Source organism: Taeniopygia guttata, chromosome 3 (assembly GCF_048771995.1).
Source record: "Taeniopygia guttata chromosome 3, bTaeGut7.mat, whole genome shotgun sequence".
Classification (NCBI taxonomy): Eukaryota; Metazoa; Chordata; class Aves; order Passeriformes; family Estrildidae; genus Taeniopygia; species Taeniopygia guttata.
The window spans coordinates 13,726,189-13,752,665 of NC_133027.1; the positions used below are offsets into that span (position 1 = coordinate 13,726,189).

A 26,477-nucleotide genomic window follows, 5' to 3' on the forward strand; every position below is an offset into this window, starting at 1 on the left:
AGGGTAATGCTTGAGTATGGTTCTAGGATGGAGAAAGAAAGGAAGAAAACTAGGCTAGTTGTTCCCAGCAGAAGGTGCAGAAGCAGCCAGTACAAAGACTGTCTCCTCAAGTGACCCTACTTCTGTGGCAATAAGTAGTTTTGCACCAACTCTGAGCCCAGCTTTAGCACAGACACCGAAAACAGGTCCTGTGGATGTCAGTGGTGACAAAACATGCACACCAGGACTGTTTTTCTGTGTTCGTATGCATATGTTGCCTATGCATACTGTTGCAGTCTGTTGCTGAGATCTACATTTCAATACAGAGTTGTCCAATCTTGTGGTGCTATGCACACATCTTAGGTGACATTCTCAGCTCTGCAGATAAATACTTTTTTTTATCTCTTTCTGTGCTGGAGCACTGCATTTCATTTCACTCATCCTCCCTCATAAATGCAGGGAAACAAAATATTCATCACTAAGTAACTGCAAAAGACTGGAGCGCCAAGTGAGGGGAGAGAAGTAATTTCTTGGGCAAATGCTTAAATGACTATCATATTTTGAATGGTTCCTTGTATTAATCATATTAAAGCTGATACCCTAGTTTGTGCTATTTTATTATGTATTGGTTTATTTCTAGGATTTATGACAGAAACTGTATTGGCACAGAAATTTTTTTCTACATTCTATATTTTTTTCGTATATATGTCTCATGTATATTCATTGTAGTCACACAAATTTTATTTTCCATATACAAATAGAAATGTAGCTTTCACCAAAGCAAGAAAGAACAAGAATATCTCAGGGTTGAATTGGTCCACTTAGACCTCATAGGCAATACTGAAATATGCCTCATTCACTGATATTACTGCTCATATGTCACATATTACTTCAGTTTCCCTGTTTAAAAAAAGGCTCTGTTTAGTGTTCCATGTACAGGAAAAATCCTCGCCCCAAGTCACAGGAGTGTTCTCTGCCTGAGACAGATATGAGAGAAAGGGCATTAAGAAACAAGCTTTCTGTGTGAGCATCAGGATGAAAACATCTTATTTTCCTTGCTCCAGTAAAGCACACTTCCTCTGAAGTTCCCAACCCAGGACCTCAGCAGGTGCCTATCTGCCTCAAAGTTGCTGGAGCTGTGCAGATTTGCACAGTGAGTGTTTTTTTTTTTTCTAATCTGCTGATTTTGACATCACCCTTACTGCTGATTTAATGAGCCCAGTGTCATAAATAGGATTACAGACCCCAGAGGTCTAATTCTCAGCTTCTTAATACACTGAAGAGTAACAGTAACTATGGTAAATAATTGCCTCAAATCAAATCAAAATTACAGCTTTAAATATGAATGCCGGAAATGTTTGCACAGTGATCTGTTCCGTGGAAATCTCTTGCCTTTATCAAGCTCCCAAAGGAAAAAGATGGCACCCAAGGAGCAAATGTCAACACCACAAATGCTGCCTTTGTGAGAGTTACACAGAAGGCAATGCTGAGGTCAGCTGCAATCAGCTGAGACCGGTGGTTGTGAAGCAGGGATGTGGCCAAACTGTGACTGTTCTCTTCCAACAACTGCTTTTTTTTACCTTCTGTACTTGGGTAAAATCAGGATCTAATTCATAACATACAGACATACCGCGAAGTTCTCAGAGTGTGATGGGAATTCAATAGATGCTTCAGGAAGCTAAATAATTATCTGGAGACTTAGAGCTTGTTCTGTGTTTGCTTTATGACTCTAATTTTCAGATATGGCCTGACTTCCAGGATATCTACATGGGATATTTGGTCGCCTGGGTAATTATAACAAATATTCTGCTTTTATGTTGCTATTCACATGTTTAAATTCAGTTTGTAAATGAGGGCGTTTTATGGAAATGGAGATACAGTGAGGCCATTTGCTAATAACCCAAGATGAGCAAAGCAGGAGACTCAGGTCTCCTGTCTCTTTTCTCAATCACATTGTCTTTTACAATCATCAGCCAGTTTTCATCAGTTGTAATTTGGGCTGGCATTAGTGAATGCAATCTGATTTAAGATACATAGATGCAAATTCTTCAATGTGTTTTCTAGTATTCATGAGCAATTCTAAGTAAATGACATTTCTAGATGTGATTAGCTCTGCATATCCCAAGACGAGTATATGTAAAAGAGATGCAGCTATATATTTTAGCACACACAAATGTGCAGGCATGGGCACATAAAAATATTTCCTCTCTCACACAGATATGCATGCACATATACAACTGGTGGTAGATAAAAATAAATACACCATAGGGAGACTTTTTAGATGAGCACGTATTGTGCTTGCCTTAAGGACTTGATTAATTTGATTATAATTCGTGCAGTACTACAGAACTATTTTCTAAATGAGATTAAATACTATTTTCTAAATGAGATAAAGATGCATATATAGAGTCTATATAAGACCAGTTTCCCACGGAGAACTGCAGAGTTAAACCAAACAAGGCAGGAAGTATTCCAGCAGGAGAGGGAAAGAATACATGTTTAAGCAATAGACTTGAAAATTCAGGCAGTGAAGGAAAGAGCAAATTGAAAGCTGCTTAGATTTACTGTAGCTGTAATGTGTGTTCTGCTTATTTACATAAGATCTGTGTGATTATCTTCTCTGCTGTTCAGTAAGAATAGTCCCTACTGTAGTATCTGCTGCAACACACGGTACTTTTCTTATCTCGGATATGCAGCCCACTTACTAAAGAAACACACTAACCAATATGTAATGTGAACTTTTGACTCTTCACAATGTTTGGAGATGAAGAATATATTACACCACCAGCAGATACAAAGGGCGAAGTCTGTATTCCCCAGTGGGCAGATTGCTCTGGTTTTACTTTGGGCTTAGCAAAATTTCTGTTTGTTCTTTTTGTTGCTACCTTTGAAAACAAAGGTTCTCCATTCTGGACTTTATTTTAATACAGTTCTGAGACCAAATATGGCAGTGTATTGGTTGAGAAACTGAGGTCTTTTTGTAAAAATGGAAGAATCTCTTCTAGACTTTGATGCCTGGAATGGCTACCTAGAACAGAGGCTAGACAGAGTTAGAGAATAAAGTAGGTATTTATTAAAGGCCTTTAATGCACCCTGAGCAGTGCAAGAGCCTCGCAAAGGCTACACCCAAGGTGGACGATGGTCATGAGTTTTTCAGACAGGCGTAAGTTTGATCCATTTGCATATCAGGAGTTAATTGTCCAATTACAGCTTCAGGTAATGAAGTCATATTCCCCCAGTTTGCTCTCCGCAATTCACTTTTGTTTATATTTTTCAGGGCCTGTGATGGTGACCTTGGTTCTCAGGCCTGGAAGGACAGTTTTGTCTGACCAAATTGTAAAGAGAGATCACTAACACATTATATGGAGTTCAGAGTTATATACTAATGCAGAACAGGAGCTGAAAAATATAAAAGCTAAAACTTAAAGCATCAGCTTTAATGTTCCTCGAATGTTATTTACTCACCCTGCATACCTGAATCTCCTAGATGTTCTCCAGGTGTCATCCTTGTAGTCTGCACTCATCCAGTTACCACCAACTTTTACCCATGGAAAGGAGAATGAGTGTGTGAAGGTCAAGATGTGATAGGAGTAATATGGACATTTTTTTTCTGAGACCAGTGGCATCATAGTCTTCAAATGAGTATTCAGTTATAATTTCCTACAGAGAAAGTAGTAATCTGGATGTCCAGTCATTTGTGCTTTGTTTACAAGAAAGAGTTTTTAATTTTAATTTTTAAGTTTTACCTAGTTACCTTGAAATATAAAGTAAATGTGTCTCAGATCCCAAAGAGAATGAATTAAAGACTAAAACATGCTGTGGTGGCAGAAGACTCTGAAGCTCTTTTAGTTTTATTCCTGGCAAAGCAATATTCATGGCTATTTTAAAACAAACAAAAAATTCTTTTCTTCAACTTGACTTTCATGCTAAGCAGATGAAGGAATTTTGAATTCACCAGTGACATAAAATTATTAACAGATTATCCTTTTTTCCACCATGAGCAAGAGCTCTTGGTACTGTCTCTCAGTGTGTTCTATGTGGGAGAACAACATTTCACACTTTCATGATTTCTTCTCATTTCTTTTCCTGTCCAGAATGACAGGACCACTCTTGTGAAACGATACTGACTCATTAGAAATTAGTCAGTACATTGTTTGTATACGAAGTTGGGAAAAACGGAGCAAGGTATTGTTTAATAGTTAGGTGCAGAAGAATTTTATCAATTGTCCAAGGAAAAAGGAAAGATTTCACTAGGAAAGATAATTTAATCACATATTTGATAAAGCAATGGTGGGATAACTCTGGGAAATGTGAAACCATTGCAACACTGCACGAGTAGAAGTGCTAAAGAGCTGCATTTGGGAGATCTCAGCTCTCAGATATGTGGTTATTAGTCACTCAAAATTAAGAACTCATAACAGCTTAGAGTACATTTTTGTTGTTTGGCCATCCTGTACCAGGGCTGGTATTCAGCCCACGTGTCTGGTCACAAATGTATTATTAAAGTGCCTTTCCTCCTGGTGGACATCTTTATGCTCTCTATTGGGAGCTAAACATACACATCACACACAATAGGAGAATTAGCCTTAATTGCTTCATCAGCTAAGAAATCAAGAAAAAGCTGATGTTCCTTCAATCCTGTTCATGTCTGAATAGACAAGTTTTCCTATCTTGAATCAAATATAGACTCAGACTCACCTCCCTTATAAACAACTTCCTCCCAGAACCCAAAGACCTGGGTGTCCTGTGAGCTGCACGGAGCCTGGTGGGAATAAAGTCACCCAATAGTGACCTGGCCACAAGCCTCCAGCTTTTGTTCTCAGCTAATGAAAGCATTCTTGGCAAACGGTTTTGCTTTAGGTCACCTTGCACTCGTCCAAGAATTCAAACTCCAGTGGCACAATATGAATGTCCCCAGCCATTGCTCTTAATTATGGCCCTGCTTCCAAAAAACAATCATAAAAGGCCGAGGGTCCTATTCTTTTATTTTGGCTGGAGTGTCCTGTTGGCCAGCCAGCTTTGAATCCTTCAGTTTCTTCAGTATCAAACTTCTCAATGAGTGCATTTTACAGCATTGTTAGTTTTCTTTGTAGTAGTAGCAGTATTAATAGTAGTAGTAGTAGTAGTAGTAGTAGTAGTAGTAGTAGTAGTAGTAGAGCTTCTAGTGGAAGGTATTCCAGGAGAAAATGGAGGTTATTCCAGCAGAAAGGTCAATATGGCAGACTGTATTTTCTTACAGTTTATTTGATTGACCTTATTCTAACTAGCATGAGCATGGGCAGCTCTGGATTGGCAGTGAGAAGAGTAGTTTTTTCTTCAAAACCTTCTTTCTAATCCACAGTGTAAAAAATACTCTGTTCTGTTCTTTCTATGCCTCAGTTTACTTCAGCTATAAAATGGAAGTGATAATTTCTGTTGTAAAATACTTATATCTGTGAATTGAAAGCATTACTGAAGAACTAATTACTGTTACACTTAAACATTCCAGCATTGCGATTAAATGATTTTTATGCCTTGATAATTATATTTCACTAGGGAAGAGTGGGCAACCATCCATCAAAGTCCCTGGCTGCGACTGAAATCTGAAGCTGACAGAAATTTTGTGGTGCAGTCATTGATAACCGTGGTTTTGAATAGCTCTGAAACAAAGCTGTGAAAAATTCACAGTCTCTTCAGATTGACGTTATTTATAGCACAGCCCAGTATGAGGTAAATTTCAGTCACGTACAGCTTGTTTAAAAGCAGAGTAAATTTTTATCGGTCTCTAGAATGCTAACAGATGAAAGACTGTGTTCAAATCTTTAGGCCTTATACAGTAGACAGGATTGCAAGGCTAATTGGTGCTGCTGGCATTCAGTGTCAAGGTTAATATGAAATAAAGCTGGTTTAGAAAATTATTATTGTTTTGTGCAGATGGATTTAATTTGTAGCTTGGAAGTTTCACAAAGCATCTGTAGTAGCCAGAGGAAAATAAGAATAGAATAAATAGGAAGTGCAATAGGTACATAGCATGGTTTTAGAAAAATCTCCATTTCAGGCAGCTTCACTTAAAGGACAGCTTCTTAAGTCTGCATTTGGCATTCCTTCTTATTAAATCAATGTTGAGTAAGGGCTCCATGATTTTGCTGAAAATTCGGCAAGAGCTGTTTGTTCCAGGCTTACATGGAACAGAGCTTCACTTTACAACTTCTTCCTTTCATGCCACAGGGATTTTAGAAGAGCAAAGATATCAGTAAATGAGGAGTTGCAAAATGCTGGCCAAGGAGTAGTCATACCTTGACCTGACCATAAGTGGCTAAACCAGGCACTATGGGATTCCATTCATGCTCGTGTACACTGCTGTCCCTTCCTGTGGCATAACAACATCAGAGCTCCCAAATCATCCAGAAAACACTTTTGTTGGCCTCGATTTTCTCATAGCAGAATAACACCTGACAGTCTCTTCGGTGAGCTATAGAACATTTTGGTTCCCCAGAGGACAGATCAGCCACCTGTGACAGCAGCAGCCAAACCAGGTTTTGCATGCTGGAGTGAATGACACCAGTGAAAAGACAACACACTGTTCTTGTAAATCATTGCCACTGCAATGTGGAGTGAGGCTGACTTCAGTGTGGCTACATTCCCAGGGAAGGATTGCTAATATGTGTTCTATAACCTTTACAAAACACTCTGTGCAATAACTAACGAATGAGTCAGGCTTGGACTTTGTCATTGTAACAAGAAGCACTGTGTTGCTCAAAATTTGGGAACCCTCTTCTCCAGTGGTGTTGAAATTTCTGCATAAAGCATCTAAGTTCCAAAGATATTGAAGAGGGAGATCTGGATGCCTAAAAATAGGATTCATCCTGTCTAGCACTCTAAGTTTCATCTAGCAAACATAAAATGCCTGAGAGGAAAAAGTTCTGTTTATTCATCTCCTCTCCCCATCTTGCCCACTGGCAATTCTGTGGTAGGTACTTATGTTAAACAAGGATTCAGTGCCAAAAGCTATTTCCAGATTCCAGGTAACAGATTCATACATTTCCAAAGAAATGACTGGCACACTTTCTTTCAAAACCTGCAATCAGTTCATCCTACTCTTTGCAAACTATTCTGCTGGTTTAAACATTTCCCTCCTCAGGCTGAAGCATTGTGAATTGCACCTCCTGCTCCCCTACACAGCAGGTGATGGGTACGTGTTGTGTTTGCCTCTTTTACTGCATATGAGCCACTCTGAATTGTAGGGCTGAAAGCTCCATGTTGGGAGCTTCTACAAGTCTGAAAATACAGGAAAAAGATCTGAGCAGAGTTGAAAGCCCACAGCTTCATTCTTATCAGGAATGTCCTGTCCACAGCCTTTAGCCTCACTTGTGCATTGAAGCCTTGTTTGGTTCACATGGGCTATTAATATGGGCAGCATGTAACTCTGAAGCATTATCTTAGGTGAAATAAGATTTTATTTTTGCTATGCTTTAGGTGTAAGAGTTTGTCATTCTATACTTCTGACTAATTTTAACAAGAGTTGAGGGATTCAGATTGAGAGAAGAATTAAATGCATTCCAATTAATGACATCAATGCAGCCCCTGGCACATTTTCAAAAAGCACTTTTCTGTGCTACATAGTAGCACTGCATGGAGAAATAAGGGCAATCTTTACTCCTCAATTCAACTGACTGCCCTCAATACTCCCTGGAAATGAGCTGGGTAATCTATCTCAAGAAAGAGTGTATGAAATAATAGCTGCTACAGTCAGGGAAGTTATAAAAGTTATTTATTTCTCTCATAATAACCCTAGTTGATTAAGGGAAAAAGAAAAAAAAAAAAAAAAAGCCAGAAAAACCCCAGCCCTGTACAATAAGTGGCTCACATTGTGCATTACTTTAATTTCATTTCACATCTAGACACTCTTATGCATTTACTGTTTTGCTTGGAGGCTTTAAATACCCTGGGCTAATTATAGGACAATATTTTCCAAGTTACAAGGGTTAAATTGAAAGCACAGCTAATGAGATACTATTCCTGGCTATTAAACAGAAAGAAAAAGGGTCTATTTAATTATAAAGTATGTAAAAAAAGCATAATCATCTTGTAATGTAACAGCTCTCATCTGGATTATTATTTTGGTACACATTTGTAAACACTGCCTGGCACATTATTGAATTGTTTAACATTTATGTGAATGTAGTTATTCTACAGAATAACAATATTGACACTGAGCTAGTTCCCTTTTAATTTCACCAAGAATATTTAATATCTAGTAAATATATTTTTTTCTTTCTCAGAAATAGAAAATAACAAAATATAAGGAAATGGGAAAGACAAGAGGAACTATTAATCTTGTCTGCCAATACCTCAATATATTTTCATGTAGTAATTTGAAATAGTATTTAATTTCACTTTAAAAACTTATGAAGAGTACTGTAGCTTGCAATTCTCAGCAACCTATAAGTGAAAAGCAAATTATGGATCTGTTTTCTTTATTCTAACTTCTTTATTCTTTATTCTAACTCAGTTACAGAACCATTTATAATATAGATTGTTTTTCCAGAAGTACTTGATAGTAAAACTCACACTTCTAACAAACTGAGATGTGAACAACTTTAAAAACTTATGGTTGCCAGAGTTGCTTGGATGACACTTACTGGAAAGCTTTTAGTCCTCTTTCTTCACAGCATCCACATTTCTTTTAATTCTTTGCCTTCCTTCAGCTGTCAAGAGTTGCTGGGACTTGTCAAGTGGCACTGGCTGCACCCTCTGCAAGGCTTCTGTGCATGGAAGGTGAGCTGTGGTCAGGTAAGGGCCAGCTGAGCTGAGCCAGGGGAGGGAAGGTGAAGTGAGGTGATTTCTTTAACCTGGGTGACCTGCAGGTACCACACGGCCAAAGGAGAGGCACAAGTCACCCGAACACTTTGGAGCACATCACTCAGCCACTGTGTAGGTTCTCTGGCAGACTGCTGGGGAATTCTTGCTGTGGCAGCTGTCAGCAACTAAGTTGGAGATGTTTATGCCTATGGGTTTAAGGACTAGTTTGTGAACTTAATTGCATACCTAATAAAGGTGTTTCTTGAACTTCCTGAGCACACTGAACTTCTGTGAAATAAGCAAATCTTTTGACTAGAGGGAGGCTGAACACATCTCCACATCTCTCAGAAGATCAAAGACAGAGTAAAATATATATATATATTACTATGGCTGTACTAAAGCATTATATTTCACTTCAAGAGGGTGAAGTGTCTTATCTGTCTCCTGGATTTAGAAACTGAGGTTTTACTAAACTAGATGTTCTAAAAGTAATTACCAACTGTCATTAACTCCCCATTAGCAGCTTTTTGTCATAGAATTTCCTTGCATTTATTATGAAAAGAGAATGGAAATACAAAAAGTAATTGTTCATAGTTATCTAATTGCCCTATAATTGGAACCAGTAGTCTCACCAGATAAAACTTGAAGCCATTATTCCTCTCATTGTAGTGGAACAGGGATAAGAGCCATAACTTCTTATACATAATTGCTCAAATACATGCAGGGAGGAATTATAAACATTTGGACAATTATTTGTGACATTATCTGAAAGTCAAGGATGTGAAAGAGAACTGATGTCTTTCTGTCCTTCTGTCTTCCACCATCCCCTAAAGCATACAGATCTACATCTTTCTGTCACTTTTTTCCAGTTGACTTTCATTGAATTCTTCTCTTATTAAGTGTCTGATTATCATTTTAGAAGCTACTGGCATACAAGATCTTGTTCCTTCATGTCTGAGGCTCTTTGATGCTGTCCACAATTGTCACTTGCAGCAGCTGACTACTCACTTGGAGGTGGATAATTTTTTGATCCTCTTGTCTGAACTTGCATATATAGAAAGGAAAACGTTTCCTCAAAGAATTGCCCTATGAACAGGAACTCAAGGACGTGTTACTCTAGAGGAGCAAGACTATGTGTTCACGTGAGGAGACTGGAAGAAGAACTAGCTATCACTAGATTCAGTTCAGGGTTTTCAAATCCCACTTTATGCAAGGGACAATGAAGATGCCTAGAATTTCCTAAGAGCTGCCTCATTTGAAAAAAAATAAAAAAGAAGTGCTTTTTATGGAAGAACAAAAAATATAACAACTTGCAACATGTTCCTCATCCTTTTCATTACAAGGCAAAGGAGAATACATGGTTAATATTTCCACTTGCAATCCTTTTACCTATTGTATTTCCCACCTGTTTAATTAGTGCTTCTGACATTTTTTTCTTAATTTCTCCCAGTCATTTCCTGATGTCTGAACTGTCTCCCATCTTCTTGCATCTTTTCCCTCTAACCTTGCCCACAGCTTTTAATCTTTTTGTGTGATTCCCATCTTGAAAACATTTGCATGTGGATTGTAGTTTCTTTCTGAGCATAATATTTATGAGCATAGTTTTTATACAGTGATAACATTTCCCCATGAATTAAAACAAAAAAAAAAAAAAAGAGTTTTGCTAGAGGCACAGAATATGCCTACACTGAGCAAGTGCCATGACCAAACCTAACAGATGTATGTCTGTGGAGCCAAACAGAACCGAGCACCTTATACCGGCACTGGAAGTACTCTGGGGCTTTTACTGTGGGTTAGTTCTAGTCTGGCTTTGCAGCTTAAATACTTGTCAGCTGCTAAAGTGTATTCCATTTTCTCCTGCAGTGCATCTTCTGTTTTAGGTTCACCCACAGGAGCAGTTTGCATGCCCTGAGACCACTTGGGAATGCAAACCAAAGCACAGTAGTGGGGAGGAGGAGGAGGGTACTGCAGGAGCACATTCCTGTCAAAGCTAAAACACTGATGTAGCTGCACCTATACTGAGGCTAGAGTCTCTCCCTTCCACCTTCTCCCCCCAATTATGGACCTGACAGAGCTTGCTCCTATTCAGTGAATATTTCATATTCCAGTGGAGCACCCAGTTCTCAGGGTGAAGGAGTACATATCTCTCCTGGCTATAATGTCTGTGAAGGCTCAGTGTAATATGCTTTGTTTTGCCTAGTCTTGTTCCAGTATGGAAATGTGATTTGATTATTTTTTGCCCTTAACATTTTTTGTTTGGCTCATTTCATTAAAGTAGAGAAAAGCACTTCTCTGGAAATTATGAAATAATATTTTTTTCCCCACATTCTTAAATAAGTTATTTAATTGAATTGGATAAAGACATTAAAATGATTTATAAATATAGATTCTATTTCAGTAATACTAAGACACATTTCTGATTACAAAATTACAAATATTATCATTTATTATGGTCATAAAAATGTTTTGCAAAAAATACCATATTTTTTCATGGTTTATAATTGTATATTACTTAGAATTTTGCATTCCCCTTGGAATTATGAGAGTTTGCTTCAGGTCTGACTTTCTCCCTATAGCTTTTTGATTGATGTCACTGGCTTCCAAAAATCTTCCCAATGAGACAGATATATTTCTGAGAAAATGTGAGCATTTTGAGATTTAAAAAAAAAAAAAGGTTCATTACAAAGTCAGACACAGTAATACATGCACAGGGATTTCTGGGACCACTGTTCTTATATTCATGCTTTTTAAGGTATTAAATATTTTAGGAATAACTTTTTCCCTAAACCGATTCTATAGTCTATCTAGTATAGCTTTTTCTTCCTACTACTGCCATGGAAAACTGATCAAAAATCTCACTTATGTCTGGGTGAATTAATTTTTAATAATTTATATCCAGATTTTCACAAGTCACATTGTTCTTCCCAACTTGATATTGAATTGATTGATAAATAAGTGGAAAATTTTGTTATTTTCTTGCAGCCTTTCAGTCTTCATTTTGTTAGGATAACATAGCAGAGATCACCAAATGAGGAAGAATTCACTGCATCATTCTAGCAGCACAAGCACTTACCTATCTTAGAAGATTTAACTTGGGATCTCATTTGCCACTTTCTCAGGAACAGCTTGTTGATGATGTATTCATTTTGTTAATAAATGGATCTCTATCTTCTTCCTCGTTATGTCTACTTGATGAATTCATACTGTGAGGCTCTTTTATAAGTCTCTAAGAAAAGTTGCAGCCTGGACCATTGAATTTCATTTATTACTGTGGTCCTTGACACCTTCCTGCTATTCACTCTCCCCAATACTAATCATTAACTCACCTATTTCTTGGACACTGAACCCTTTGATACTTCTTCTTTTGGCACCACCCATGGACAGCTCTTTCTTGTAAGCAATAATAGTCTTTAAAAAATGCTTATAGGTGTAGAAATACCCATTTTTAAATCTCCTATTTCATCAGAGAATGCTGCCAGAAAAATATGGCATAGGCAAACCTTATTACATCGTTTTACAGCTGTTATGATTTTTCCCTTGATCTTTAGCTACAAATATATCCAAACTATCTCCAGGTTTGATCTTGTAACTCGGTATAAAACTTTCCTTTATTTAAATATTTAGTGCTAGCTTGCTCTTCTCCAGTTATTCAGTACTAATCTCAAAAACTTAAAAAAAAAATATTAAAATTATTTGATATGAGATCAGATGAATTTGCTACAAATTCTGGAAGATTTTCACACATTAATGTACAAGGATGCTTGATTTCTGATTTTAATATTATAATTTCTATTTAAATGTCCATTTTTATACTTGCATTAAACCATTAGTCCTCTGATTCCACACTCAGCAGAAATATGAGTGTTAAAAATTTTGATAACATTCATTTACTTTTTTCAGTCACACCTTGAAGTCTGACTGCATCTCCCAATACTTACTGCATAAGAAATAATTTTTAAAGTGCCTTCTCTTATTTCTTTTCTCCTTTTTCAGCTGCAGTTTTTAATTGGGTTTGTTATGCTCTTTCGTGCCTTATCTTTAAAATATTATTTTCTTTACAGAGCAGTCATTTTTATATTCTGGTTTGGTTTTGACTTTGCATTTCTTGTACAATCTCTGCCTATTCTTAAGTATTTTCTATGATTTGGAAAATTTAGTCTTCTATACAGGGGTAGGAGTTCTTGGACTTTATACCTTTAATAGAGAGAATTCCCAAGCTTACGCTACAGTGAAGTCTATAGGCTCATCAATGCAGCTGCCTTTATTAACTTGATAACTTAATTTGTCCTTTTGAAATTGAGAACTCTATTTATAACCATACCCATGAGGATCTCTTCATTTCATTTAAGTGAATCAGACCAGGACTGACTTATAACTAATAACTTTCTGTGAATATCTGTAAAGATCAGGAACATAGAAAAGGTAAAGCTAAAATAATCCTACTATCAACTTTGTGTTTATTTGATTGTTATTTTCTGTAAAGAAAATTACTCAGAAATTGTTGGGGCCTTTCATTTTTAGCACCATTTTTCTTTCTTGCTATACTTGAAAAGAGAAGTCATTCAGGCTACAATTCCAAATATAATTTAATGACTTTATGCATTATTCAAGTTCATCATTAGATTTAGAGGCACAGAACTTGTGCTACAGCACTCTCTGAGAATGATGCTGACACAGGCAGACTTTGCTCTCTTCTCAATGTGTGTGGTTATATTCATATGTCATTAGTCTACTTTAAAGTCAATATAAGAATGTGAATACATTGATCTATCAAGCCTTGCTTTAGTTACAACTTTCCTGAGAAACACATATCCTTAAATAACCTCTGTTTTAGTCATGTTTCATTTTTAACAATGTCTTTCTTATTCTATAATATTTGCTGTCAGTTCTTTTTTCAGTATTTCAAGTTTCTCCACTATATTCTACAAACATTTCTATTATTTCCAGTTTATCAAGTAGATAAGATTGGTCTTTCTGCCAATGACTGTTGCCTCAGATTAATACTTTTACAGCATTAACAGTATTGTTTTGGTTTGGTTTTTTTTTCTGTTTGATATTTGTTCTTTACTTTCTGGTATTCTTTTATAAAAAGCCATAACACAGCTTCATTGCATAACTTGATGGAAAACTCATTGAAATGGAGTTTACAATCTGTTTGAAAAGCACACAGAGTATGACAGGGAGGCTGTAGAAAGTGAACAGACCAGAGAATCTGGACATCCGAGACACCAGATCTATGGATCTGCTTGCTGCACACTGCGCCTTAGCACACGTGCTCTAAAACACAACAGACAGAGCAATGTCAGAATCAAATGCTGGAAACACAATCTGCTACTGCAGCCAGCCCAGTGCCCAGAGCATGGGGAGATATATTCACTTTGTCCTCTGCTTCACTCCGTGGTGAAATACAAGAGGCTACTATGGCAACATTACATGGTACATTTGTTATCTCTGAACGAGAATGAGTTGAAGGAAGTAGCAGATCAGTATGCCATGTGTGCTTTCATTTTCTGGAATGTTTTCAAGAGAAAACATCTGTTCAGATATTTTTCCTGGGATTATGGCTTCAGTTAACAAAAATGTGAAGAGGAAGGGATGCAATTCTCTCTCACACTGCACTCTTTTCTTTTCTCCTATAAAATTAAGGTTTTTTCCTAAGAAAGTATAGCTCTTATATCCTATACCATACTGATTTTCCTGTGTAGAATGTATTATTTGTGTCTTTACTAGTTTTCTTAAATGAGTAAAAAATGAAATATTCCTTTGAATGCTTGTGTAAAGGTATTGTGGGTAGGTGGGAATGGAAGGTATGACTGGGAGATTAGCCAATATCTTTCTGTACTAGCTGCAAGCATTACTTTAAGATGTGAAAAAAAAATATATTCCTACTCTTTTCATAGAAAAGATAATCTGTGGTTAAAATATAAGAATTCTGGAATTTGAGAAATATGTATTCCATTCTTGGCATGGCTACTCAGGTGTCATCTCTGATGCTAGACATGTTCTTTAATATCTGTATCGTTCAGATCTTCTCAATATGATATCCACATTCTTGGTTTTGGATGCTGAACTCCCTGGATTCCTTTCATTTAACTTCAGACATCTGCAGTATAGACATTTACATTTGAACAAGCTGTCTAGGCTTCCTTTATAGTGAATGGAAAAATGTAAAGACTTTGGATGCCATTCATCTGGACAATTTTAGACATCTCAGTTAGACTAAGACAAACTGCATCCAAAAAGTCCCTTTTTCTTTCCACTGATGAAGTCACAAGCAGAAATTAAAGATAGTACATATTAAAATTTGGACAGACAAGTACTACCTTTGAAAAGAGAGTATACTCTGTTTATGTGTGTTAGTAAAGTAGTTTTGTTGATGTGCCCCTTTGTTACAGCTGTAGTTTCTGTCTGATACTTGAACTCCAGCTACAATCGAAAAGTAAACTGTAGGAGGCCCCAGTGTTCTTTCTTACTTAGAGATCAAGGTAAATTTCAGTCAAAGAGACATACAGATTAGAAAACATTGAGAGAAAGAAAAAAAAATGTTGAGCATAATCCCAATATTAGGGTTTTTTAAAATACTGAAAAATAAACTTTTCATTATTGTAATTTGTAATTTTTTAAATTGTTGTTTGAAATTATATCTGTAGCAATGGCCAAGTATTTTAAAAGTTAAAAAAAAAAAAAAACAGAAAAACACATTTTTCTTTACTAGAATATGCTTGTTATTGGCAACTGAAATGTCTTCTGCTGCAAAAGGTTTTCAGTTTCATGCCAGGAGGTTCAGCTGAAATGCAATTGAGAGAATCTGATTGCCAGGGAAGAAAAGTTCAATTAATTTCTTCATTGATGGGTACACACTGCTCTGAGATGTTCTAGTGTTTAAGATACTCTAATGGGGCAGGCAGCCAGTACCACACAGGACCTGTAAAAACTCCTGATATTTGGGAGAACACTTTGAAACCAAATGAAACACACTAGACATGCAAAATTGGGCTGAGATTCCCAAGTATGCTCAACTGAGCTGGGCACACAGAGAAGGGAGAGTCAGCTCCTACATTAAGCATTGTCTGAAATGCTTGAATGAAGTGATTAGTGTCTCTAAAAGCCAGACTCATATTGTCAGTCTTATTCAGAAGAGAAAGCTAGGTTAGGGGTTCTGAATTGCCTTATCTAAGTTTTATATATTTCAAGTATCTGTAGCAAGTTAAAAGGGCAAGATCTGGAAATCCTGTCCTTTGAAAAACAAAGTTAGGATATGACTCATTTTTCACTTCCATTAAAATCAATGGGCAGAGCTGCTTCTAACATATCTTATACAAAGCTTATATAGGCACAGGAAGATATCTTATTCTGGAAGTTTTGTATTCTTTCTGTGTCTAAGGTTAAGGTGACATCATTCCATACCTACGCTAGTAAGGACCCTCTCACAAGCAAAACCACACCAAATAAGTAAAGGAACTGAATCTGAGATGAATAGAGGACAACCTTAGGAGAAACTGTATCCATTTCTTCTTTTAGTCAAAAGTTAAAATGTCATCCAGATGCAAAATCCAAAGTTTTCTGATAACTCAGTAAGTGTGATATACATTAAACACTTTCTTGCAGAGTTCTGTCTCAGATATCTGGTAACAAAGACCAATTTTGTGAAGATTTGTAACTTCTTTTCAGGCTTCAGGTTTTACTTGCAATTTGCATCTTAGGCTAATCACATCCCTGCCTAACTACAAGATATTTGATGTCTTTAACTGAAGATGTAACTGAAATAGAATTAATGAGCAAAACCAAAAGCATACATTAATTTCCAAGACTTTAGCTACACCAGTTTAGAGAATGCTTCTTCATGGCAGCTGCATTGACTTGAAAGGTTTTGTAATGTAAAGGATTTATGAACACAAAGACACACATATAGTCAGTTTAATAGTAACTAGGGCATGAGACAGTGAAATAAATCCAAAATAATAAACAATAGAAATATAAGTAGAAAAACAGTTTAAAGGAAAAAAATAGAAACCAGAAGAGCAAGAAAAAGTAGAGTGGCTCTGCCTTTGGCTATGTTCTCAGAGTACTTAAGATGTCACAGCACAAGACCCAAGATTTTTCATTAATATATGAGCTGCTGGAGCTTACTGCTCCTAGAGGAGATAAAGAGATCTTAACTGTTTCTACTAGGAGGGTCCACTGCCCCCACAGCAGGAGATGCTGCTCTGAATTCTCTCTTTGGGACAGTAGCAGCTAAGTTTGCCTTTTCTGGCACAGGAAAAGCTGGAAATGGGACTGTGGATGTTTTGTCACTGTCAGTAACCCACTTCCTTCAATGACTGCCTGCTTTGCCTCTGCACAGAGTCAGTCCTGGTGGGAGGATTTAGTTTAGTCTCAGTACAGGAAATATTTTAAAAGTCCCTTGTTAGTCCTCTGCCTTTGATGTCAGTCTCGGAATTCATACCTTTCCTTAGGACCATTGCATGCTGCTGCATATTAAAAGCTTACCTTTCTGTCTGACTGTGAATATCTGCAGGATCAGAAATTTTCCTGGTAAAATGGGCGTGTTCTGTTGAATTATTTTACATTTTTGCATATTATGCATTGAAAGAAGCAGGAAAGATTTGCTGATGGCAACCAGGCTTGTGCTACCTTACCTTCTGTAAAACTTTTGGAGTGGTTGACATATAGAGATTCAATGCAGACTGATGTTTTATGTCAGACATAGATATTGTGAATCAGGTGAAATTTGGGAAGAAGCTTAGACAGAAAGAGCATGATATGCCTGAAAAAAAATAAGAATTTGTCTCTGTAACTCATCCTCATTCAGTTCTATAGATGGGCTGCCTAGCCTATAATAGACTTCTGTTATGGGATCATGTAAAAATATCCCTGACAACAGATGGACTATGAGTCAATGAAGGCTAATTACATTTTACAATTCTACAGACATGTAAATTTGTTAGGATGAAGAAAGGATTTTGGAACCATGTGAAGTATTTTTATCGAGTCCAGATTTTGTATAGCAAGCTGATGAATTATCAGGCTTATGTAAAAGTTAATATTATGATTATTTTCTTCCCTGAGAAAATCACTTTCTTCCTAACCTGGTGTTAGTACAGCACATTGGGTACGTGGGTAATTCCCATTTATGCAGTGATGTGCAGCTCTTGGAAATTAAGTATTATTACATCAAAATTCTCAGTTTCCATTTCTGTGGAGGTAATACTGTGTATATGCCATATTTAGCCTCTATTAGTTTGACAAGAATAAGTGTCCAACATTGAAAAAAATATCAGGCCATAAGAAATGGCCTTGTGGGTCAGATATGTTCTGCTTCTGACAGTGGCAATACGAAATGCTGTTTTGGGACACAACATGAGCCTGCTCACACTCTGTAGTCCACCTCTCATAAAAATTTGTTGATAAGGAATGGAGATGACACATCTCTGCTTAGCCCTGACATCACTGATTTATGAATCTGGTGTTCATGAATTTATCTAATCTACTTTGAACCTGCTAAAACTGTCTCTCTTACAACTTCCATGGACATATGTTTCAGAATTTTAACTAGCTATTGCGTAAATAAGTACCTTCCAGATAAGGTTCTACATGCTATCAGGACTTTGCAGAACTTTATGATATGCCTTCCAGCCTTTTCCTTTTGAAACAAAAATGTTTCAACCTCTCTAATGTTTTCTTGAAAAATAGCTCTTCCACCACCTACTTACTCTTCTCTATACTCATTCTAATTCCACCATCTCCTTCTTGAGATCACAAAATTACAGAGAGCACTGAGAAGGTAGGTGCACAAAAGGTTTTATATACATGCCAAATTATGTCATTTGGGTGGCCTTCTTCCAAAGATGTTTGATGTCTTGATGGCTATTTCTAGCTCCAGCCAAAGACATTGTGAGATCCTGCTGTTGTTTCTTGTCATTGACATAATATTCAGCTATCTAAAAAATCTTAATTAAATCACACTTGGAGATGTCACAGCTCATTTCCTTTTTCAGGTCATTGATGAGGCAGTTGAGTAAAACAGGTTCTAGAACCAACCTCTGAGGTACAATACTGCCAATTCTTCTCTATCCTGAAACTGAAACATTAAGTCTTATGCCTTCATCCTATTCTTTAATTCACTTTCAGTCTTGAAAAGAGCTCTGTTCTCATGGCAAATTACTGCTCTAATTCTCGTTAAAGTTTTTTAAATGGATTTGTGTCAAGAAAACCCTTTGAAATTTCTAATGCATATTATCTACATCATTCCCCTTATAAATGGACACCTTCATTCTCTGGTTGTATGTTCTGAAAAGCTTCCAATCTAAAGAAAGGCATTACTGTGTCGGTTCTTAAGAAGCTGAAACACAATGCTTTTCCTTGAAAATTTCCTATTTGCTCATTTGTGCTGCTTGGGGAAGCGGCAGCACAACAACATCTAAATTTCATGTTAGTTTTTTTGTCAATTATCTCAAACCAGTCATTGTTTCCCTTCCCAGGTAAGGAAAACCAAAGAGGGAAAGGCACTCAATAAGAGAAGCAGTAGTGAAATCCAGGTCATCCAAATCCTATCCGTACTACACTGGACTGTCTCCAAAGCCAAGGGATCCTAAATGCAAAGATGCTTTAGTATTTTGTCAATCTCTCCTCTCTCTTTCCATTACCAGTGAGCAGAATTAAATCCCTGCACCTGAAGAAAGAAGATACTCCATTCAAATAGTGTGGAAATTCAGGCTTATATGCACTCCAGACTCTTTTTTTCTTTCATTTTTTCTGTTCAAGCCCATCTCATATCTCTGATATTTTTTTCCTACTTAACAGGTTTCAAATCTTTACATTTTCCCCATCTTCAAGCTTTCTGTTGGCAAGTCTTCCAACCCCCAACACTGAACCAGGTTTTGTCTGCTTCACACTTAATCAGCATTCCTTTATTAAAAAGCTATTAATTAGCTTATCAGTGGTCCAATCTACCGACTATTGTGATAACTGTAAGACTTTTAGAGCTTTCTCCCCCCCACACACTTTGTTGACAGACTATTGGACTTAGAAACAGCACCACAAGGAATGCAGGCTCATCTTTGTTTCAACATACTTAAGGTGCTTTTATCTGTAGGTTTGCCTTGAACAAAATCCTGTTCAAATTGTATTAAGCCTCAGATAAACCTTTCTTTCAGATTATGGTTTCTAACTGAACTCCCGTGCACTGAAGAGAGGGCACCGAATTCTTGATTGTTTCAAGAAAACCTCTTTGAGTAATCCCTTGAGCTTGCCTACAGGGCTTGGATTTCCTAATGGATGCTTTGATGACAGGAGATAAGAGCCAAAGGTATCTTTATTCTCTTAGAAATTGCTCCAAACAAACAACCTCAATGATTAAAGCTAATAGAAATACCTGGAAGATTGATAGTTTGCAAAGCACTGCTGAGTGAATGAATAACTTCCCCTTTAGTTCCAAAAGCTAATATTTGTCCACATTTGCTGCCTTTTAAGAAAGTGCAACGAGGGGGTTTTTTTGGGTTTTTTTTGTATAAAGAGTGTTGATCAGGAACAAACAGACACCATTTAGCTGTTATTTAAATTTTAAACAAAGCCTCCCTACTTCAGTTATGGAGGCAGCTTTCTGCATGGCCCCATTTATAATAATTCAAACATGGCGAGGGGAGGGTCGCTAGAGTAAAGTACATATTAGTGTGAACATGATACTCTTGTAAAAGTCTTTAATGATGTGAATGGGCAGTGCACTCTGGTATTCTATACAGGGGTTTTAAATTGCACAAAGGCCCTGTAAAACTTCTATATCTGTTCCCAAGCAATACACCTATCAGAGGGTTGAACAAATGGAAACCAAACTCTGCAGCAAATAAAAGTCTTAAATTTACAATGCTGGATTATAAAATGGTGTCTCCCAACAGCAGCCCTGACTTATTTCATGTTCTGATGAAATCATTACTTGCGATTGCCAAGAAATTCAGCTGTAAACTTTTGGCAATAAGTAGACTTTCCTTGGAACTGCTGGTTTTGAAAACATCTGTAAGTAAGGAATCCACTGCAGAACCAATAAAAGGGGCTGAAGAGACCAAAACTTTCACTAACACCTCATAACACAGGCAGTTCTGTGAGTGCCACCAAGCCCTGCTCCCTGGTATGTGGGATGTGCACATACCAGAGTTCATTTCCAAAATGGAGGGTTTATGACTCCCAATGTCACTGAGCGTGCAGTGGGGGAGTGTATCACATAACAAAGTAATCCAACAATAGAGCTGAAAAGAGTTGAACATTTGTTTTTTAAAGTGATGCAGCCCAGGGTGGGTGGTTCTGATACTGAAAATTCCTCAGGTTTCTTTAAACAACATGAGTTAAACCTTAGAAAGAACTACTCTGAGTGAGTCTTTTAAGGAAATTCTCATTTTATAGCCACATTGAGGAAGGATTTGAATTAATCTCATTTTCCTTAAAAGACAATGGAGTATGGAGTTAGGATTCACAAGAAAAGACAGGAGGTTTGAGGGTGAGGAGGGTATGGGTATATTCTGAGAGTTGAAAAGGAGATTATGAGCTGCTGTTGCCTCAGAGTTTCATTCCCTTAGCCCAGATCACCACTGGCCTGTGGAGCTCAGCTAAAATGACCTACTGAAATGGAAACAGAAATGTGAAGTGAGACAAATTATATTTGATTCTCTGACTGACCAATGTTCTGCTCTGGCTTGAGCCTTCAGCAGCTTTAAATGTGCTTTCTCCAGAATCAGCCTTGGGAAAGAGTTTTCATACAGAGACACATTTAATTTAACTTTTCCTCCCCTTGTTGCACTTGTCCCCCATTCTCCCACACTACTTTGATACATCCTATGGTCCCCTCAGAGGATGAGGGCTCCCAGACATGGTGAGATTTTGTTCTCTGAACAGAGCTGTTCTGACTACACCTGAAATCTTGTGACCAAATCCTTACCCTATCCTCTGCATTGTGGCGGAGGAAGAGGCTGTCTGTGCACTCCTCTCTCACTGTTGCCTGGTCACTCACAAACCATAAATCCCCTCCAATTGAAAACTGTGCAGTTTGTTCACTGATGCCTACTCAGCAGGAGGAGAGCCACACCTCTTCCTGTTCCCAACATCAGTGTTTGGCAGAGAGGTGAATTAAATCTTTCTTTTCAATACTGTTGTCACCTTTTAATAAAACGATGAAAAAGAAATATTAAAGATATTATTGAAGGAAGTCAAAATAATTATTTTGTATTATTTTTGACAATTGGATTGATGACCCCACTGCATGATAATTTAATATTTTTATTTGTAACAACCCTGATTTCATGCTAATTTTTGAGGGCACATTTGCACTCCAAGGCAACTAGCAATAGGACAAGGGGTAATGGCCTGAGGTTGTGTCAGAGGAGGTTCAGGTTGGATTTTAGGAAAAATTTCATCACTGTGATTGTGCACTGGAGCAGGCTGCCCAGGAAAGCAGTGGAATCCCCATTCCTGGGTGTTTTCAAAAATGAGAGGACATGGTACTTGTGATGTGACTTAGTGGGCTTGGTAGCATTTGGTCAAATGTTGGACTTGATGATTTTGGGGGTCTTTTCCAACCCTAATGGTTCTATGATTCTGTGATCATTTACAGTTTACAGGAGTTCAGGTTTAGATAATCTCTCTCTTACACTTACATTAGGAACCACAGAATAGGGTTTATGACTGAGCAACACTGTCAACTCAACAGCATCTCAGGTTGCCCGGATTTGTGGGATAATGACAGCTTAGATGAACAACTAAATATTTTTGCCTTTCACAACTCCTCAGAAGACGAGGGTGCAGAACTCTGATCAGTTAAAAAGCTTTTGGGAGCACAGCCCATCGGGCCAGACTGGAGGCAGGAAGCGTGGAAAGGGAATAATGACATCAGTGCAGGTTTTGGGGTGTTCTAGGTAAAATGAATCTCAGACTCAGTACAGAAGTGCTTTCCTGTGTGTTATGCTAAAACATAAGGACACTCAGCATGGCAAAGCAAATCTCTGTGCTCTGAACTTATTCTCCTTTAAAGGCTTGGTGGTCTTTCAAAACACTGGGTCATACCATGTTAATCTGACCCATGACTCCCTTCGTCCCCAGCAGGGAAAAAACAAAAGTCTATCATATATTGTTTTCAGTAACTAAGAATTTCAGAAGTAATCCTAATATATGTAGCATGCACTCTTCAGTGATGGATAAATATTAAAATATCACTTGGCTGTAAAGACTTTATTGATAAACGCTTTAACTTGTGCTTTCTGTTTCTTTCCAGTCTCCTGTTTTGTTTTCACCTCAGTAGTGAACCAAGATCGGTCACACTGACCCACTGCCAGTATTCCCTAATTCTCCTTAACGAGGACAACCTCCTTGCTAAATCTGATCCTGGAAAGCCACATAATTTGTGAGTATGAGAAAGATTAGATTCGTATTTCAGAACTGTTATTAGTGACCTAAAATACAAACAGATATGGTTTCTCACCACAGATGCTATGAATGGTCTGTGTGTTTTTAAAGCCTGCATTTTAAAACACCTTAATACTAAGTGAAATGAAAACTTCCTTATAAAGCAAAGAGTTGAAAGACAAAAGCTCAAAACAAGTAATACAAGTAATTTTTGTTAGCACACTTCATTATGTAAATAAACAGAGAAATACAGATATGATTTTTTGTCTCATTACTATTAACTACTGCTTGTTGGAAAGCAATTATTCAATTCTATTTTCTAATACATTTTCAGATTTTATCATTCTCTTTCTCTTTCACAAATCAAGAAGCAAAATTGCTTGTAATTACATGTGATAAACATGATAGAGAAATCATTCAACATACCAAAAAAACACACCAAAGATGAGAGAAAAAGCTATATTCTGAAATAAAAACTTTCTGGTTTTTACCCTTCTAAAGCTGATAGGTGAAATACTTGACCAGTTCCTTTTAAACCAAAATGTAAATGCTGATTTCCTTCACCAGGGCACTGTGCCTGAAACAATTGTCTTGCTCGTTCTTTTGGGTGCAGAAAAGGAGAATCTTTTCTGAAGCATGTTTATAAAAAATAGCATGTCCTCGACACCAACAAAAGCAGAACAGCTCTGTTGCTACAGCTGAGCTTGGGAAAGTCCTGGAAGAACCCTGTGGAGCTTGGGATTCCTTAATCAGAACAGAGCTGCAGCCCTTTGAAGGCCCTGCTCGTATTTGTGATGACGGTGGTGGAGTCCCACTCCCTCTGGGCACACACATACACTCTCCCCTGTGGACAGAAAGAATAAAGATGGAATTTAATGCTCTTTGATACTACACATACCTTTGCAGTGGTGCTTATTCACACTTACAGAGAGTATCTTCACTTCTCTGTGGCCAGTCATGTTCCTAGAGAACTGCCAAAAGTACATTGCAGAAGCTGGTAGGGAAGAAATCATATCCATAAATCTGTGCTATCTTATTATGGGAATTTTTGACAAAAAAGTGCATCATAAAGAGAAGGCATGAGAGGTCAGTAATAAAAGAAAAAGTGGCTTTCCAAGTTTATTGTCATTACTCCAGTGGATGAGTGTGGGTGCATTAAGTTCTCAGCTTTTGACACCATTGATGTCAGCCCTTGGGATCTGGGCAAGGCCACTGCTGAGGGTGCTTGAAAAATCCCACCTACGAGTCAAACAAACTACATGAGTCTAGTGACCTGTGTTTGAACCCACTTGCCTTTTTAAAATAAACCCCTGTACAAATCCCAAAAGAAGCATGTGGTTAGTTCACATCATGGACTAATAATCGCTTACATCATCCTATTTTTAAAATTAGTCCTTTTTTGGATTATGGGAATGTCAGAAATCATGTTGGAAAATTCCAAAGTCTACCAATCCTATCTTAAAAGTGTCCAATCATTTTTTTTTTTTTAACCTATTTAAAATTAACAAAAAGAAAAAAATCTCAAGCTCTAAAACTACAATCTTTGCCTGCCAACTTTCAGCCTGGAACACATTTTTACAGCACTAAACCTGAACAAACCAGGTTTATACTGGAAGTGCTGACAGACCTTTAGCTATTCCAGTTATCTTAAAAGCTCAGCTGTATTTATTTTTCATTATATTTAAATATAATTGGTTGAGGTTTAAGTCTACTTCAATTTGAATATCAGTTAAATACCAGTTCCTGGAAATGAGTCCTTTCTTGAGTGTCTTTTGGGGCTATAATACAAATAATTTTGGGATTGCTTCGTTTAAATATCAGTTCTTGGAAATGAGTCATTTCTTGGGTGTCTTTTGGGGCTATTATGCATATAATTTTGGGATTGCTTTTTAGAATTTTCTCTACTACCTCATTCATGTGGTTTTGCTTTTAATTCAAAGTGAAAGAGGAAAAATAAGCATTCTTATGGAGCATATGGTACGCAACTGTGGTTTGAATCCCAGTGTGAGGAATTCCACTGGAAGTTTCACACATTCTGTTCTGGTCTCAATTAAAAATACTGGAGCTGGCCTGGTACTTCAGTGGAAAAGCTATGTGCTGGTGTGCATGGATCCTTGAGGCTTTCCTGAACTCCTTTGGTTTAATCTGACTGGGGCAAGAGGAAAATGGTCAAGGTGTGAAACAACTGTGGAAAGCCAGAACTGTTTTTATCAGGGATTGCTGATGGGATAGCTGTGGGATTAGTTTAAATATGAGGTGTCTGTGCTCTCCAGATTGAAATATACTTTTTTCTGGACAAAATATGACCAATATAGAAGACCTTTGAAATTCAGAATTAGGAAATAAGAAAAATAAACTCAGTAAAATGATTTTGAAATACCAAATCTAGTCAACTGTTGTCTCAGAGGGAAAAAAATATTCTGAAGTGAGAAATATATAATTTGAATTTTAACTATAAAGGGGATAGCAGTGGAGATGAAGTCATAGTTATTAATGTTATCATTGATGTTTAGTAAAAGTTAGAAGTGTAAATTTAAGGAGGGATAAGAACAATATTTTTATATGATTTAGAGGAACCATTTCAATTGCTTAAATCCAATATTTTTCATAATACAGAATAAAGTACCACACCAACCCTTTTTTAACTGAAGATTTAAGCTTTTTTTTAGAGACTGATATTTTTTCTAAAAGATGTGATTTAGGCAGGAAGTCTTAAAGAGATGAATAATCCATTAGGGAATTTATCCCAATTGCTTTCCTTCTGATAAAAAGATTATTTCCATTTTTAAAATCTTTTTATGCATTTCTCTTCATGATTTCTGTCTTCAGCACCTCTTCCCCTTTGATTACATGATTAGTGATTATATGCAATTATCATTTGTTTTGCTAACTTACCATTTTTTAAAGTAAATACACTAGCCTGCTTAAATCTCCCGTGTCACAGATATTTTTCAAAACCTTGAATAATTTCTCAGGGCAAGGACTAAGGTGACTTTCTTAGCCATATTATTGCACTGGAGGTTCATAAAGATTTGGATTTTCCAAATTATTTGAGAATCTCTGCTCTCAATGACACAATTTCATATTTCATGGTACCTTCCCTTGCTCTTTGAACATGAATCTTCCACTTGCCTGTACCATGTTAGGAAACATGCTCGGCTGCACTCACTCTGTCAAAAAACCTAGATAGTGTGAAATAGAGTGGGGTTTCATTATCAGTTTCTGAATTATCAGCAATAATTTAATAGACTATTTTCTTTCAGATAATTTAAAAAATATTGAATTGCAACTCAATTAAGAACAAATCTCTATAGGAACTAACATTTTCA

At 37.0% G+C, this 26,477-nt stretch overlaps 1 long non-coding RNA gene across 3 annotated transcripts in view; it reads left to right on the forward strand.

Annotated features, from left to right (window-relative positions):
• The window catches only part of LOC115494725 (uncharacterized), a 39,949-nt gene extending 14,482 nt beyond the window's left edge, over positions 1–25,467 (forward strand). For 2 of the 3 annotated variants that reach the window (XR_012054837.1, XR_012054838.1), the window contains 3 exons: positions 8,667–8,736; positions 19,917–20,068; positions 23,018–25,467. This is a non-coding gene — a long non-coding RNA (uncharacterized lncRNA). The remainder of the gene's footprint in view (positions 1–8,666; positions 8,737–19,916; positions 20,069–23,017) is intronic. The other variant, XR_012054839.1, reaches the window with a different exon arrangement.
• The last annotated feature ends 1,010 nt before the right edge of the window (positions 25,468–26,477 follow it).